The 14,382-nt window shown below is 46.1% G+C and overlaps 1 protein-coding gene across 1 annotated transcript in view; it reads right to left on the bottom strand.

The window, feature by feature from the left end:
• LOC102397020 (antimicrobial peptide NK-lysin) overlaps positions 1–14,382 on the bottom strand; it is a 36,819-nt gene that overhangs the window by 13,477 nt on the left and 8,960 nt on the right. The window lies entirely within an intron of this gene.

Consider the following 14,382-nt stretch of genomic DNA (forward strand, 5'->3'; position numbering starts at 1 on the left):
GGTTGTATGTATATTTATAACTGAATCACTTTGCTGTATATATGCAACATTGTATATCAACTACATGTCAGTTTAAAACATCTTTTTTAAACCTCTCAGCAGCAGCTTACCACTCAAAATATAAACGTGAGAGAGGAAAACAAGACAAAGCCGCCTTGGGTGGCTATTATGCCTAGACTCTCTCACCTTCTTTTTTCCCCTTCCTTCTATATGGAGAGGTTGGAAAGTTACAGCAGCACTTCCCAGAATTCATTGCAGCTTGCGTCTGGATGTGAAACCGTGTCTACAGTTAGATGCACTGATATGGGATTCGGGAGGCTGACCCCAGTACCATCTTTCTATTCTCTTTTGACTATTTTGGCTGCTGGCAAGCAAGGTCATGGAAGTGTGACATATGGGGGCAGGAGCATTTCCAGTATCAAAAGTCTTCTTGAATCTGGCTTTCTGATCCCTGGACAGCATTTATTCCTGGATGTGTGTTCTTGAACTCTGAGCTTCAGAACCAGCTTCAAGTTGCCTTTAGCATCAACTATTGAGAACCACTTCTGAATTTTTCAAGGCCCAATTCAGAACCTACTTCTTTAGTCCTACATATGATTTTTAAGGACCTAATTCCCTGTGTAAAATCCTCCCAGAAAAGAAAGTAGGAGAGGGTGGGCTCTAATTTATTCTGCCAAAGAGGGGCTTCTCTGTACCTGTACCTGCACTGTGTCCTCTGTATCTTCAGGGAACCCTGAGAGTGTGGTACACACACATACACACACACACACACACACACACACACTCACAGTAGTTTTGTCCTCTTAACCCCTTGGTTTAAACTTCCAGGTCAGTGGTTAACAAGGATGTGGCTGAAGCTTTGAAGAGTAGATCAGTCTTAGAGGTGACACGCTATCTTAGAGGCACAAATGCTCGTCCTTCCCACCACCTCCCCTATCTATTAAGAGATGGAACCTTTCCGTGTCCTTTATTAATGTGTCTCCATTTTGCTCCCAGAAGCCCCTGACCCATGGAGCATTGTCTTCAAGGACAGCCTATACAATAGGCTACAGAATCACTTCTATTTTCCAAGTCAGCCCGTGGCTATATTAGTTTTCTCTTGTTGCTGTGACAGTGATCACAAACATAGTGCCTTAAGACCACACCCATATAGACCCTCCAGGGAGCTCAGGGCTTCTAGGGTATGAGCCACCCATCTCCTTGCATGGCCCTTTAATAAACCCCTCTCTGCTCCAAACTCACAAACAAACAAGCAAGCAAAAAACACCCATTTAATGATCCGACAACTCTGTAGGTCATAAGCCTGAGTCGGTTCAATTGGTTCCTCTGCGGTGGGTCTTGGAGAAGGCAATGGCACCCCACTCCAGGACTCTTGCCGGGAAACTCCCATGGACGGAGGAGCCTGGTAGGCTGCAGTCCATGGGGTCGCTAGGAGTCGGGCACAACTGAGCAACTTCACTTTCACTTTTCACTTTCATGCATTGGAGAAGGAAATGGCAACCCACTCCAGTGTTCTTGCCTGGAGAATCCCAGGGACGGGGGAGCCTGGTGGGCTGCCGTCTCCGGGCTTGCACAGAGTCGGACATGACTGAAGCAACTTAGCAGCAGCAGCAGCAGCTGTGGGTCTCATGAGGCCAAAATCAAGGTGTTGGCTGGGTGGACTCTTTTCTGGGAAGAATCCACTTCCAAAGTCATTCAGGTTGTTGGCAGAATTCAGTTCCCCGTGGTTGTAGAACTGAAGTTTCCTTTTCCTTGTTGCCTGTCATCTGAAGTTCATTCTCAGCTTCTAGAGGCCACTGGCATTTCCTGACTCATGGCCCTCTCTGTCCAGATCAAGCCTTACTCATGCTTTGAATCCATCTGAGGCTCTGTCTGCCTCATCTTCCTGTCTTTCACTTGACATACAAACTGACATAGATACACAGGCCATCCTGCCTGTTCTTTCTTTTTCTCTCCTTGGGTCCCCATTTCAGCAGCTACAGTTGGGCAGTCCCTCCTTTGCTTTATTATCCATGAGTTTATGATTATGCTTTTTAATTTTATTTATGAACTGCATGAGGGAATTTACATTTTTTTAATGAACTATATAAGGAAAGCAAATAAAAGCTTCCACTGTCCTACCTTCACATAGACTCTCTCCTCAGAGTAAACTACTGCTAAAACTCTTTTTTCTCTTTCCTACAAGCATAGCACATACACATTGCTCCATTCTCAGTTATGAAATGTAAAGTATATTCAGAAATGTGCACAGAACAAAATGGACTATTGTTTATTAGGAAGCAAATAGGTGCATAATCACAAAATGATACCTGAGCCCAGAAGCATCTTAACTTCCAGACCCTCCTCCCCTAAGATAATACTACTGCTGCTGCTGCTGCTGCTAAGTCACTGTGGTCGTGTCTGACTCTGTGCGACCCCATAGACGGCAGCCCACCAGGCTCCCCCGTCCCTAGGATTCTCCAGGCAAGAACGCTGGAGTGGGTTGCCATTTCCTTCTCCGATGCTAATACTAATACTACCCTAACCTTAAAAATAATCCTATCCTTGCTTCTCTATAGTTTTACCATCTGAGCACATACTCTTAAACACGATAGTTCTCTCTTCTCTGATTTTGAAATGTGTATAAATAAATCACAAACAATGGATCCTCTGGTGTGACTGTTTTGGGGGAGCACACTACATGGCATCCTAGTTCCCCAACCAGGGATCTACACCACATCCCCTGCATTGGAAGCATGGGGAGCTATAGGAACACCAGGGAAGGCCCATGTCTGACTCATTTTAATTAGCATTAAGGTATGTGAGATTTACCCACGTTGTTGTGTGTATGAAGAGTTTGTTCCTTTCCATTGCTGAGTACCATTCCCTTGCATGAATATGCCATACTTCATCCATTCTCCATTGATGGTTGTGTGAGTTGGCATCAGTTCTGACCTACAGATATACACTGAGTTCCTTCATTTTCCCAACTTTACTGAGCTATAATTAAAGTATACTCACCAGCATACATCTGAAGTGCACACCTTCTACCACTTTTGACACGTGTATATATGTGTGAAAATATCATGGCAGTTGAGAAAGTGAATGTGTTCATCATCACCTTGTGTCCTTTTGGGTAGATGAATGGATGGATGGAGGGGAGGAATGGGGGAGAGGGGGATGGATGGATAGATGGACGAATGGCAGACAGACTGGAAGGAGCCTCACGTGGCATAGTTTCCTTTTACTATTTTGAATGTTGGCTTCCCTCGTGGCTCAGACAGTAAGGAATCCACCCTCAATGCAGTGATATGGGTTCGAACACTTGGTCAGGAAGATCCCCTGGAGAAGGGAATGGCTTTCCACTCCAGTATTCTTGCCTGGAGAATTCCATGAACAGAGGAGCACAGACTACAGCCCATGAGGTCACACAGGGTCGGACACAGCTGAGCAACGAACACACACACATTTTGGATGTACTTGCCTCACTATCTTCTAAAAATGGGCGTTATAGTGACAGTTCATCATAAGCTGACTCTGTGGACCCACCCTGGTACCTGGGAAGCCTGTTGACACTGGAAGCTTGACTGGTGCTTGAAAAATTACAAGCCTGCCTTGCTTTGTGTCTCAGACAGGAGCTCCTGAACACACCGCTCTGGCCAATGAAAGACAGACCAGATGGAGAGGACAGACTCTGGAACCTCTCCTGCTTGTTGCTGATCAGAGCTCAGGACACACTCGTAACCACACAGCCACCACCACCTGAGTCACACTTCAGGGTGTGATGCAAAAGAGAGGTTAGCAATCTCTCACGGACTCAGCAGACCTCATCTGGATTGCCCATAACCAGTTTCTCAAGCTCCCAGGCCGCAAGAGGGGCCCAGTCTTCGCTGAGGCCTCTCTCCCAGAAATTCATTTTCTTATCATCACCCTTTCTCCCTTGTATCACCTTCTACTCATCTTCACATCACTTCACAGTCACTGGCAACTTCCATCTCTGGCTTCTAAGACTGATGAGACCTTGGATCCAGAAACCATCTAAATGGGGTTCTCACAGTCCACTCTGAGCCCTCACCTGGACCCCTTCCCCATCCTCACATCTACGAGCTCCAGCCCAGAATCACCCAGTGACTCCAGCTTCCCCTGCAGCTCACTTACACAGTGACCTCTGCCACTGAGTGACCTGGTACCTGACCCTTGCCACATCCACCACATGTGGCAGGACAGGGGACACTGCGTCATTCTTCTGGAATTTTATTCCCCAGCCCAACCTTCCAGGTTTTGGCATTCAGTCTTTTTACCATTGACTCACACCAGTCCTGCCTCACCACACAACAAAATAGGATAAAATCTACAGTAACTTGAATCATTCTCAAATAGCTTCTTATTTGCTAGTTACCTGAGGAGAGAGGGAAGCTTTCCTTTCTTTTGTTTCAGTGTTTTTTAAGTATAGAGACAATGGGTGATGATCAAACATAATTCTACCAAGAAATAGCTTCAGCCCGTACCATCAGCCGGTCGATACACTACTTGTCTTTAGATTTTTTAAAAATTATTACTCACTGTGAGTAAATTTGAGAGGGTGACCTTTATGCATCACAGGACTCCTACAAACTGCCCTCCAGCTCTTTCTGTGACTCGATCACTTACAAGTCAGGCCAACTGCAGTGTGTGTGGCCACGCTGGGTATCACCTTTTCCCGAGGGTACTTAGTGATGGGTACTGTTCCTTCTGGGCGTTCCAGGTGGCACTTGTTGTAAAGAACCCACCTGCCAAAGCAGGAGACTTAAGAGATGCTAGTTCGATCCCTAGGTTCTGAAGATCCCCTGGAGAAGGTCATGGCAACCCACTCCAGTATTCTTGCCTGGAGAATCCCATGGACAGAGGAGCCTGGTGGGCTACAGTCCATGGGGTTTCAAAGAGTGGGACATGGCTAAGGTAATTTAGCACAGCACAGCTGTTTGTTCTGCACTGCTGGCTGCCATCTCTGCCAGGGGTTCAAAGCTGGGCCCCTGAGATCCCAAAGCACCAAGGGGTCTATCCTAAAGTGAAGAAAAGCTCTTGCACCACTCTGGCTTCTCCGTCTTTTAGGAGACATGAACCAGCATGTCCCAGGTCTTTTATGTTTTAGTTTAATTTATTTGGCTGCATCAGGTCTTAGTGCGGCATGCGGGATCTTCATTGCATCGTGTGGGACCATTCGTTACAGTGATCGTGCTCTTTAGTTGTGGCACATGGGATGCAGAGTGCAGGGGGTTCAGCAGTCATGGCACATGGGCTTAGTTGCTCTGAGGCATGCAGGATCTTAGTTCCCTAACCAGGGATCAATCCAGTGTCCCCTGCACTGGGAGGCATATTCTTAACCATTAGACCACTAGGGAAGTCCCTGTCCCAGGGGGTTTAGCTGAAGCATCTCTTTCAGTGTTTACTCACAGACATCCTGTCCCTGGGACTTGGACAAGGGTCCCTGGGGGCGGGGCTGGGGGCAGACCTGGCTGTTTTCAGATTTGTCCCAGCCTGGCACGCTGGAGCTCTGCTACCGACTAGAGTTTCCAGCTGCTTCCTTCTTCCCTGAGAAGGTGGACTCTCCCAGCGGCTGCTCAGGTAGCCTCTGGATAGTCCCCCCAGCCAGTCAGTAGGACACACCCTGAACCAGAAGCCCTGCTGCCGGGAGCCGGCATATTGCATATTGAGTGCATATTGCATATTGAGTGAGGATCTGTAATAGCTCAACTGGAATTCTATCACTGCCGGGAGCCAGCGTGAGCACTCCGCCCATGACAAAGGTCATGAGGAAGGAGGCTCGGCATACGCAAAGGCGGGATCGAGCCTCAGGAGTCCCCCTGGAAATTCTCGAGCATCTACCCCCAAAACCAGAGTCTGCCTACTTTCTGCTTTGTGCTTTCACCTACACCTCTGACTTTACGGGGGGCTGTCCCCCACTACCTCTCTCTGAAAAAAGAGTTAGCTCACAGCTCCAGTTAATAATTCCTGGATGTGACAGTGTTTCAACCTACAAACTCCTTTGGAAATCCTCTAGCCTGCCTGAATAGGTTTTTCCGGCCACATGTGATTGTTCAGAGCCTCCCAACTGTGAGAGGCAGGAGATGTTCTAAACTGCCTAAACACAGATTCCTTTGAGCAGTTAAAAGATTGATTAGAAAATGTATTGGTGAAGGGTTTTTCACTTGTTGGGCCAATGTTTGCTGCTAAGTCTCCATACTCCTTACCTACTGTGTCTTTGGCAGTGTATTGATTGATATAATGGGTGTATAGAAATGTAAAATGCAGCTTTGTTCAATGCTTTTTGGAAGGCTGGCGCCTGACTTTGGAATAATCACCTTTAGAGAAAGATAAGTTTCTTAAAATGTTAACAGGCCTCCGGGCCAGAAGATGATGTCTATCACCTGAACTTTTGCATATGATAAGTTTACAGGAAAAAAGCCTGGCTTGCTGCATGACTCTACCCCTTCCCCCATTATCCTCTATGCATAACTTAAGGTATAAAAACTACTTTGGAAAATAAAGTGCGGGCCTTGTTCACTGAAACTTGGTCTCCCCATGTCATTCTTCCCTTTAACTTCCGGCTGAGCGTCCATCTGGAGCGTGGATGTCCTCTGCGACCATTTATTTGCCTGGGCTTCTAAGACCCACTCGAGAAGGTGTCTAAGGTGGGGCACCTTCCGCTATTCGAGAGGGCGCCTGCGGCCTCCGTGGTCAGAGCTAACCTGGTGTCACGGGTTATATTGATTTTCCGCGTAAACCAAGCCACTCAGCTTCTTTTCTCCACTGAATTTTCCTACTGAGCTATCCTTATTTCAGCCGCTTTTCTCCACTGAATTTCCTCACTGAGCTATCCTTATTCTATTATTCTTTAAATCTTTGATAAATATTTATAAATAAATAAGTCGCCGACGCCGTCCCCGCTTCGAATACCCTGGATCAGCCGGGGCTGGACCCCGGCACCCTGCCTCAATCCCCATCCATGTTGTTGCTATTGTTTAGTCATTAAGCTTGTCTGACTCTTTGTGGCCCCATGGACTGCAACACGCCAGGCCTCCCTGTCCCTCACTGTCTCCCGGAGTTTGCCCAAGTTCATGTCCTTTGAATCAGTGATGCCATCCAACCATCTCATCTTCTGTCACCCCCTTCTCCTCCCATCTTCAACCTTTCCCAGAATCAGGGTCTTTTCCAATGAGTCAGTCAGCTCTTCCCATCAGGTAGCCAAAGTATTGGACCTTCAGCTTCAGCATCAGTCCTTCCAATGAGTATTCAGGGTTGATTTCCACATCCATTTTTCCAGCAAATAGTAACGAATATCTAATGAATGTCTACTCTTTCCACACGTCCCACCAGGCACTGAGGATAGGAAAGTGAGTAAAGTCGAACCTGGACCTGCCTTCATGGAGTTTACATTCTACCGGGAAAGAAGACAACAACCATACATGTAAGTGTGAACAGAAGAAACAGTATTTAAGATGCCGTGAAGCAGGCTTCCCTGGTGGCTCTGTGGTAAAGAATTCACCTGTCAATGCAGGAGACACGGGTTCAATACCTGGTCTGGGAAGATCCCACATGCCATGGAGCAACTATGCCCATGTCACAACTACTGAAGCCCATGCACCCTAGGGCCAGTGCTTCACAGCCAGAAAAACCATGGCAATGAGAAACTCACACATCACAACTAGAGAAATGCTCTCGCAGCAGTGAAGACCCAGCACAGCAAATAAATAAACAAATACACTTATTTTTTTTAAATGCTGAGAATCCCAGATACCCAGTGTTGCAAGAAGTAACAGGAGGGAACTCCTTGGCTGTCCAGTGGTTAAGACTCAGCACTTCCACTGCAGAGAGCTTGGGTTTGATTCCTGGACAGGGAACTAAGATCCCACATGCTGTGGGGCAACTAAGCCCACGTGCCACAACTACAAAGACCCAGAGCAGCCAAAAAACCACCACCAACAACAAAAACCCAAGATGGGTTGGAGGACTAACCCCCACTTACCTTGCATTCAGCCCCACCCCCTGCACCTTCTAACTCATCAGCATGTGGGCTCTGGAGGTGGCCTGCCTGGGCTCAGATCCTAGCCCCACAAGTTACTAGCTGTGCACGTCAGAGGAGAAGACCCTGGGCAAGTCTGTCACCCTCTTCGTAAACTGTGTATAGTAAGAGACCCTTCCTCTAGGGGTCGGATTAAGCATCAGAGCATTGGCAGGTGATCACTCAGCTACCATCATCATTTCATTGCTATTATCTCATGCCGCAGCAGATATGATCTGCTTCCTTTATCCCATTACCTGTGCCACCCAAGGGCCAGCATTATGAAAGCAGGAAATATTAAGTCCTGTGATCCTCAGGACCACACTACGTGCAGTTCTGGGGATGTCTGTGAAATGTGGGAATTTAGGCCAGAGCAATGGTCAGAACATTCCAGAACAGGAGTGGAGGGTTTGGTCAGTCTGTGGTGTGTTCTGAAAGTGAAAATGTTAGTCACTCAGTGTTGTCCAACTCTTTGCAACCCCATGAACTGCAGCCCGCCAGGCTCCTCTGTTCGTAAAATCCTTCAGGCAAGAATACTGGAGTGGGTAGCCATTCCCTTCTCCAGGGGATCTTCCCAACACACAGATCAAACCCGGTCTCCTGCATTGCAGGTGGATTCTTTATATTCTGAGCCACCATGGAAGCCCCTCAGTGTGTTCTACAATTCCACTAAAACATCGTAAGAATATCTACATGTGTCTTGCTCAATATGTGCCCCAATACTTCCCTTCTTTCTACTTCTGTGTTGTGATAAAAGTAGAGGTTTTCATCTCACAGATTGGGCTCTGGCTAAAGGGAGGTTTCAAACTTTGGATAATCAGAAACCTGATACACATTGTAATGCCTTTAAAAAAAAATATAAGTACAGTTGATTTACAGTCTTGTGTTCATTTCTGCTGTACAGCAATGTGATTCAGTTATACATATTTTTTTTTTCTTTTTTACCACTAGTACCAGGCTTAGATGGTAAAGAATTTGTTTGCAATGCAGGAGACCCGAGTTTGATCCCTGGATTGGGAAAATCTCCTGGAGAAGGGAATGGCTATTCATTCCAGTTTTCTTGCATGGAAAATCCCATGGACAGAGGAGCCTAGTGGGTTACAGTGCATAGGATCACCAAGAGTCAGACATGACTGAGCGAGCAACACATATTTTTTTTTATATTCTTTTCCATTATGGTTTATCAAAGGACACTGAATATAGTTTCCTGTGCTATACAGCAGCACCTTGTTGTTTATTCATTCTATATATAATACTTTGTGCAATGCCTTTTAAAAAGCATTATGTGTGTATATTTCATACAATCTTGTTTTTAATTTTATTTTTCATTTTGAGATAATTTTAGACTTGAGAAACTTTGCAAAAATAGTAGGAAAAATGCCTAAATACGCTTCACACAGCTCTTCCAAATGTTAACATCTATAACCAGAGCATAATGATCAAGACCAGAATATGAACAGGGATTCCCAGGTAGTGGTAAAAAACCTGCCTGCAATGCAGGAGACACAGTGAGATGTGAGTTCAGTCCCTGGGTGGGAAGAGCCCCACGAGGAGGACATGGCAACCCACTCCAGTATTTTGCCTGGACAATCCCATGGACAGAGGAGCCTGAGGGGTCACAGTCCGTAGGGTCGCAGAGTCGGATGGGACTGAAGTGACTTAGCACGCATGCAGGATATGAACACTGATACAGCACTACAAACTTATCTTCAGCTGGTATTCCAACTTTGTCCACTGCCCCTGGGTTCTTCTTCTCCCCAGGATCCCATGCAGTCTCACACAGGGCGCTGAGTTATCATGTCTCCTTAGTCTCCTCCAGTCTGGGACAGTTCCCTCAAGCTTTGTCTTCCCTGATCACAGCACTTTTGAAGAGCAGTGGCCAGTTGCTCTGCAGAATGTTCCTCATTCGGGGTGTGTCTGGTGCTTTTCCAGGATTAGACTGAGGTTTTTCATTTTTGGCACAAATGCCTACAGAAGTGATTTTTTTAAAACTTTATTTATTTGCAAGATGTTACTTCCCTGACCAGGAACTGAACCCGTGCCCCCTCCATTGGGAGTGTGGAGTCTTAACCACTGGACCGCCGGGGAAGCCCCCAGAAGGAATGTTGTCTTCTCGGCACATCACACCAGGAGGAACGTGATGCCCATACATCTCATTTCTGCTGATAGGAAGTTTTACCCCTTGGATACGGTGGTGTCTATCAGATTTATCCATGGCAAAGTTACCTTTGTACCCTTTGTAATTATAAGTATTTTGTGTGGAGATATCTTGAGACTATAAACAGAAACCTTTTTTTTTTTTTCATTATAATTTTACCCACTAATTCTAGCACACATCAGTGGTTCTTGCCTGCAACAATTACGGTGAGGTTAGTGTTAGTCGCTCAGTCGTGTCCGACTCTGTGACAACATGGCCTGTAGCCCACCCAGGCTTCTCTGTCCATGGACTTCTTCGGACAAGAACACTGGAGTGGGGAGCCATTCACTTCTCCAGAGGATTTTTCCAACCCAGGGATTGAATCCAGGTCTCCTGTTTTATAGGTGGATTCTTTACCATCTGAGCTACCAGGGCAGCCATTGTGGGGTTAGCCAAACAGCAATTTCCTATTTCCATCATTCCTTCTATATTTATTCATTGGAATTCTATTGTATGAGGCTTCACTTCATTTATTTATTTATGAAATTATTTATTTATATGTATATGGAGTCATGGATATATTCTTTATTCCATGAGTTATTATTATTACTATTATTATTTATTTTGTTACTAAAATTGTCTGAGATCTGGCCATTGGGAACCCCTTCAATGTGAATCCTGTGTTTTTTAATAATATCCTCATCATTCCTGGGTTGGGAAGACCCCATGGAGAAGGAAATGGCAAGTGACTCCAGAATTCTTGCCTGGAGAATTCCATGGACAGAGGAGCCTGATGGGCTACAGTCCATGGGGTCGCAAAAAGACACGACTGAGTGACTAACACACACAAACATACACACACACCATTTCTGAGCACTTTTTCTAGCACTGCAAAATCTTCTGTATAATTTATATTTTCACTGCTCCAGCCCTAAAATCAGCCAGTTCTCCAAGGAGCCCTACTTTTTTTCACTGGGAAATGGTACTTAGAAACCAAGATCCAGAGACTAGTATACTCATAGCTACCGTCATTATTTCCAGTCCCTTACAAAGGATGAAGCTAGGGAATAAACATCTGTATGCACACACACATACATATACACCTATATCTATTTTTATATCTATATCCAATCACCCATGTATATAAAACAATGTTGTTGTTCAGTCGCTAAGTCATGTCTGACTCTTTGCACCCCCATGGACTGTAGCACGACAGGCTCCTCTGTCCTTCAGCATCTCCTGGGGTTTGCTCAAACTCATGTCTATTGAACCGGTGATGCTATTTAACCATCTCATCCTCTGCCACCCCCTTCTCCTCCTGCCCTCAGTCTTTCCAGTATCAGGGTCTTTTCCAATGAGTCAGCTTTTCGCATCAGGTGGCCCAAGTATTGGAGCTTCAGCTTCAGCATCATTCCTTCCAATGAATATTCAGGGTTGATTTCCTTTAGGACTGACTGGTTTGATCTCCTTGCTGTCCAAGGGACTCTCAAGAGTCTTTTCCAGCACCACAGTTCAAAAGCATCAGTTCTTCAGCAATTAATCTTCTTTATGATCCAACTCTCACAGCCATACATGACTACTAGAAAAACCATAGCTTGTTGGCAAAGCGCTCTCTTCTTTTTGACACTGTTAATTTTCCTCCAGTAGGTGGCAGCACTTGTACCATCACTTTGGAGTGGATTCCTGCTGCATTTAGGTAATAAAGTCATCAGGGCAGTTCACCCAAGTCAGGTGGAGACAGAACGCAACTTCAGGGTTAATAGCCTCACTCGAACCACAGCTTTAAAAAAGGGTTAAAAAAAGCCCACATCTAAGGAAGTTTGCGAAGGGAATTCAAGCAAGTCTGTCCAAACCCTGCCCAGGCCACAGGGCAGCTGTTCCCCTAAGTGGGGACAGCTCCAGCCCCCCAGCCTCAGATCATCATCCCTAGGTGGGGCTGGAGGTGGGGGGCAAGATGGACCGGACTTCTTGAAGGTCTCAGGGCCCTGCTGCTTCATACTCTGGGGTCCCAAGAGACACAAAGGGACATGAACCCTTGTGTGCACCTTAACTGTCTCCGCTTAGAGTTTCCATCTGAAGCAAGAAACAGAGACCCAGTCGACCTGGAGGAGGGTGGGGCACTGCCGGGGAATCCTGTGGCAAGGGAAACCACAGATCAAGACATTCAGACTCAGGAAATCAAGGTGGCTACACAGAGTCGCTGTCTCCCTTCACGGCCCGAGGGCTGCCAGTCCTGCTTCCTGGAGTGGCAGGAGAGGACAAGAGGTAGCCTGGGCTCCAATCCCAGATGTGCCACCTCCTAGCTGTGGGCCTTGACCAAGTTACCTACCCTCTCTGTGCTTTATTCTCCTTATCTGCAAATTTCGTAGCGATTTGGGGTGTTTATGAGGACTGCGTGAGATTACACTGTCAAGTTCTTAGAACTGAGCGGGGCACAAAGAAAAGGCTCAACAAAGCTTAGCTTTCATTTTCCTTACCACAAATACTACTGTTATTTCATTTTCATGCACTGCTTCATTATGGTTCCTGATCCCCAACAGTTTCAGCTTGCAGTGGGTATTGCTGCCCAGCCCCAGGACTTTAAACAGCCTCTCACCTCCAGGCGTGTTAGTTCTAATTCTAGATCAAGGGCTCTGATTGGCCCAGCACATCGCTGTAAGCCTGGGCCACAGACCAGGCTTCGCCCATATGGGCGTCCCAGGTTGCAAGGTCACTGAGGGCACCCAACCATGGAGAGTTTTCTTCCAAAAGGTGGACAGCCAGGAATAGAGCAGTAAAGTCAACACACACATAAAACATTTTTCAAAGATATGTATGTGCTGTTGTGAATAAGAAAAAAGTGAAAGTGGTTCAGTCGTGTCGGACTCTTTGTGACCCCATGGGCTATACAGTCAACGGAATTCTCCAGGCCAGAATATTGGAGTGGGTAGCTTTTTGCTTCTCCAGAGGATCTTCCCAAGCCAGGGATTGAACCTGGTCTCCCGCATTTCAGGTGGATTCTTTACCAGCTGAACCACAAGCGAAGCCCAAGAATACTGGAGTGGGTAGCCTATCCCTTCTGCAAGGGATCTTCCCAGCCCAGGAATGGAACCGCTGTCTCCTGCAAGCAGGTGGATTCTTTACCAACTGAGCTGCTAGGGAAGCTTGTGGATAAAATATGAATGTATTTAAAGGTGTCATTGAGCCACAGTACTTTTCTTAATTATTCTTGTTATCAATAATATATTCATATATTATTATATTAATATTTTATATCAGTAAATATAAATGATCATCATTCACTTCCTCAATGCAACTTCAGGTGCAAATTTTACCATGTTCAGTTCAGTTCAATCGCTCAATCATGTCCAACTCTTTGCTGCAGACCCCATGGACTGCAGCATGCCAGGCTTCCCTGTCCATAACCAACTCCCAAAGCTTGCTCAAACTCATGTCTACTGAATCAGTGATGCCATACAAGCATCTCATTCTCTGTCATCCCCTTCTCCTCTCGCCTTCAATCTTCCCCAGCATCAGGGTCTTTTCCAATGAGTCAGTTCTTCGCATCAGGTGTCCAAAGTATGGGAGCTTTAGCTTCAGCATCAGTCCTTCCAATGAATATTCAGGACTGATTTCCTTTAGGATTGACTGGTTTGATCTCCTTGCAGTTCAAGGGACTCTCAAGAGTCTTCTCCAGCGCCACAGTTCAAAAGCATCAATTCTTCAGTGTTCAGCTTTCTTTACAGTCCAACTCTCACATCCATGCATGACTACTGGAAAAACCATAGCTTTGACTAGACGGACCTTTGTCAGCAAAGTACAAACAAATGTGTCACTCAGTCGTGTCCCACTCTTTGCGACCCCATGGACTGTAGCCTACCAGGCTCCTCTGTCCATGGAATTTTCCAGGCAAGAGTACTGGAGTGAGTTGCCATTTCCTTCTCCAGGGAATCTTCCATACCCAGGCATTGAAGCCGGGTCTCCCACATTGCAGGCAGACACTTTACCCTCTAATCCACCCGGGAAGCCCTTGTCAGCAAAGTAATGTCTCTGCTTTTGAATATGCTGTCTAGGTTGGTCACAGCTTTTCTTCCAAGGAGCAGGTATCTTAATTCCATGGCTGCAGTCACCGTCTGCAGTGAATTTGGACCTCCCAAAATTTAGTCTCTCACTGTTTCCATTGTTTCCCTACCTATTTCCCATGAAGTGATGGTCTTTACCATGTTGGTCTTTATGAAATGTCTTG

Source organism: Bubalus bubalis, chromosome 12, assembly GCF_019923935.1.
Source record: "Bubalus bubalis isolate 160015118507 breed Murrah chromosome 12, NDDB_SH_1, whole genome shotgun sequence".
NCBI lineage: Eukaryota > Metazoa > Chordata > Mammalia > Artiodactyla > Bovidae > Bubalus > Bubalus bubalis.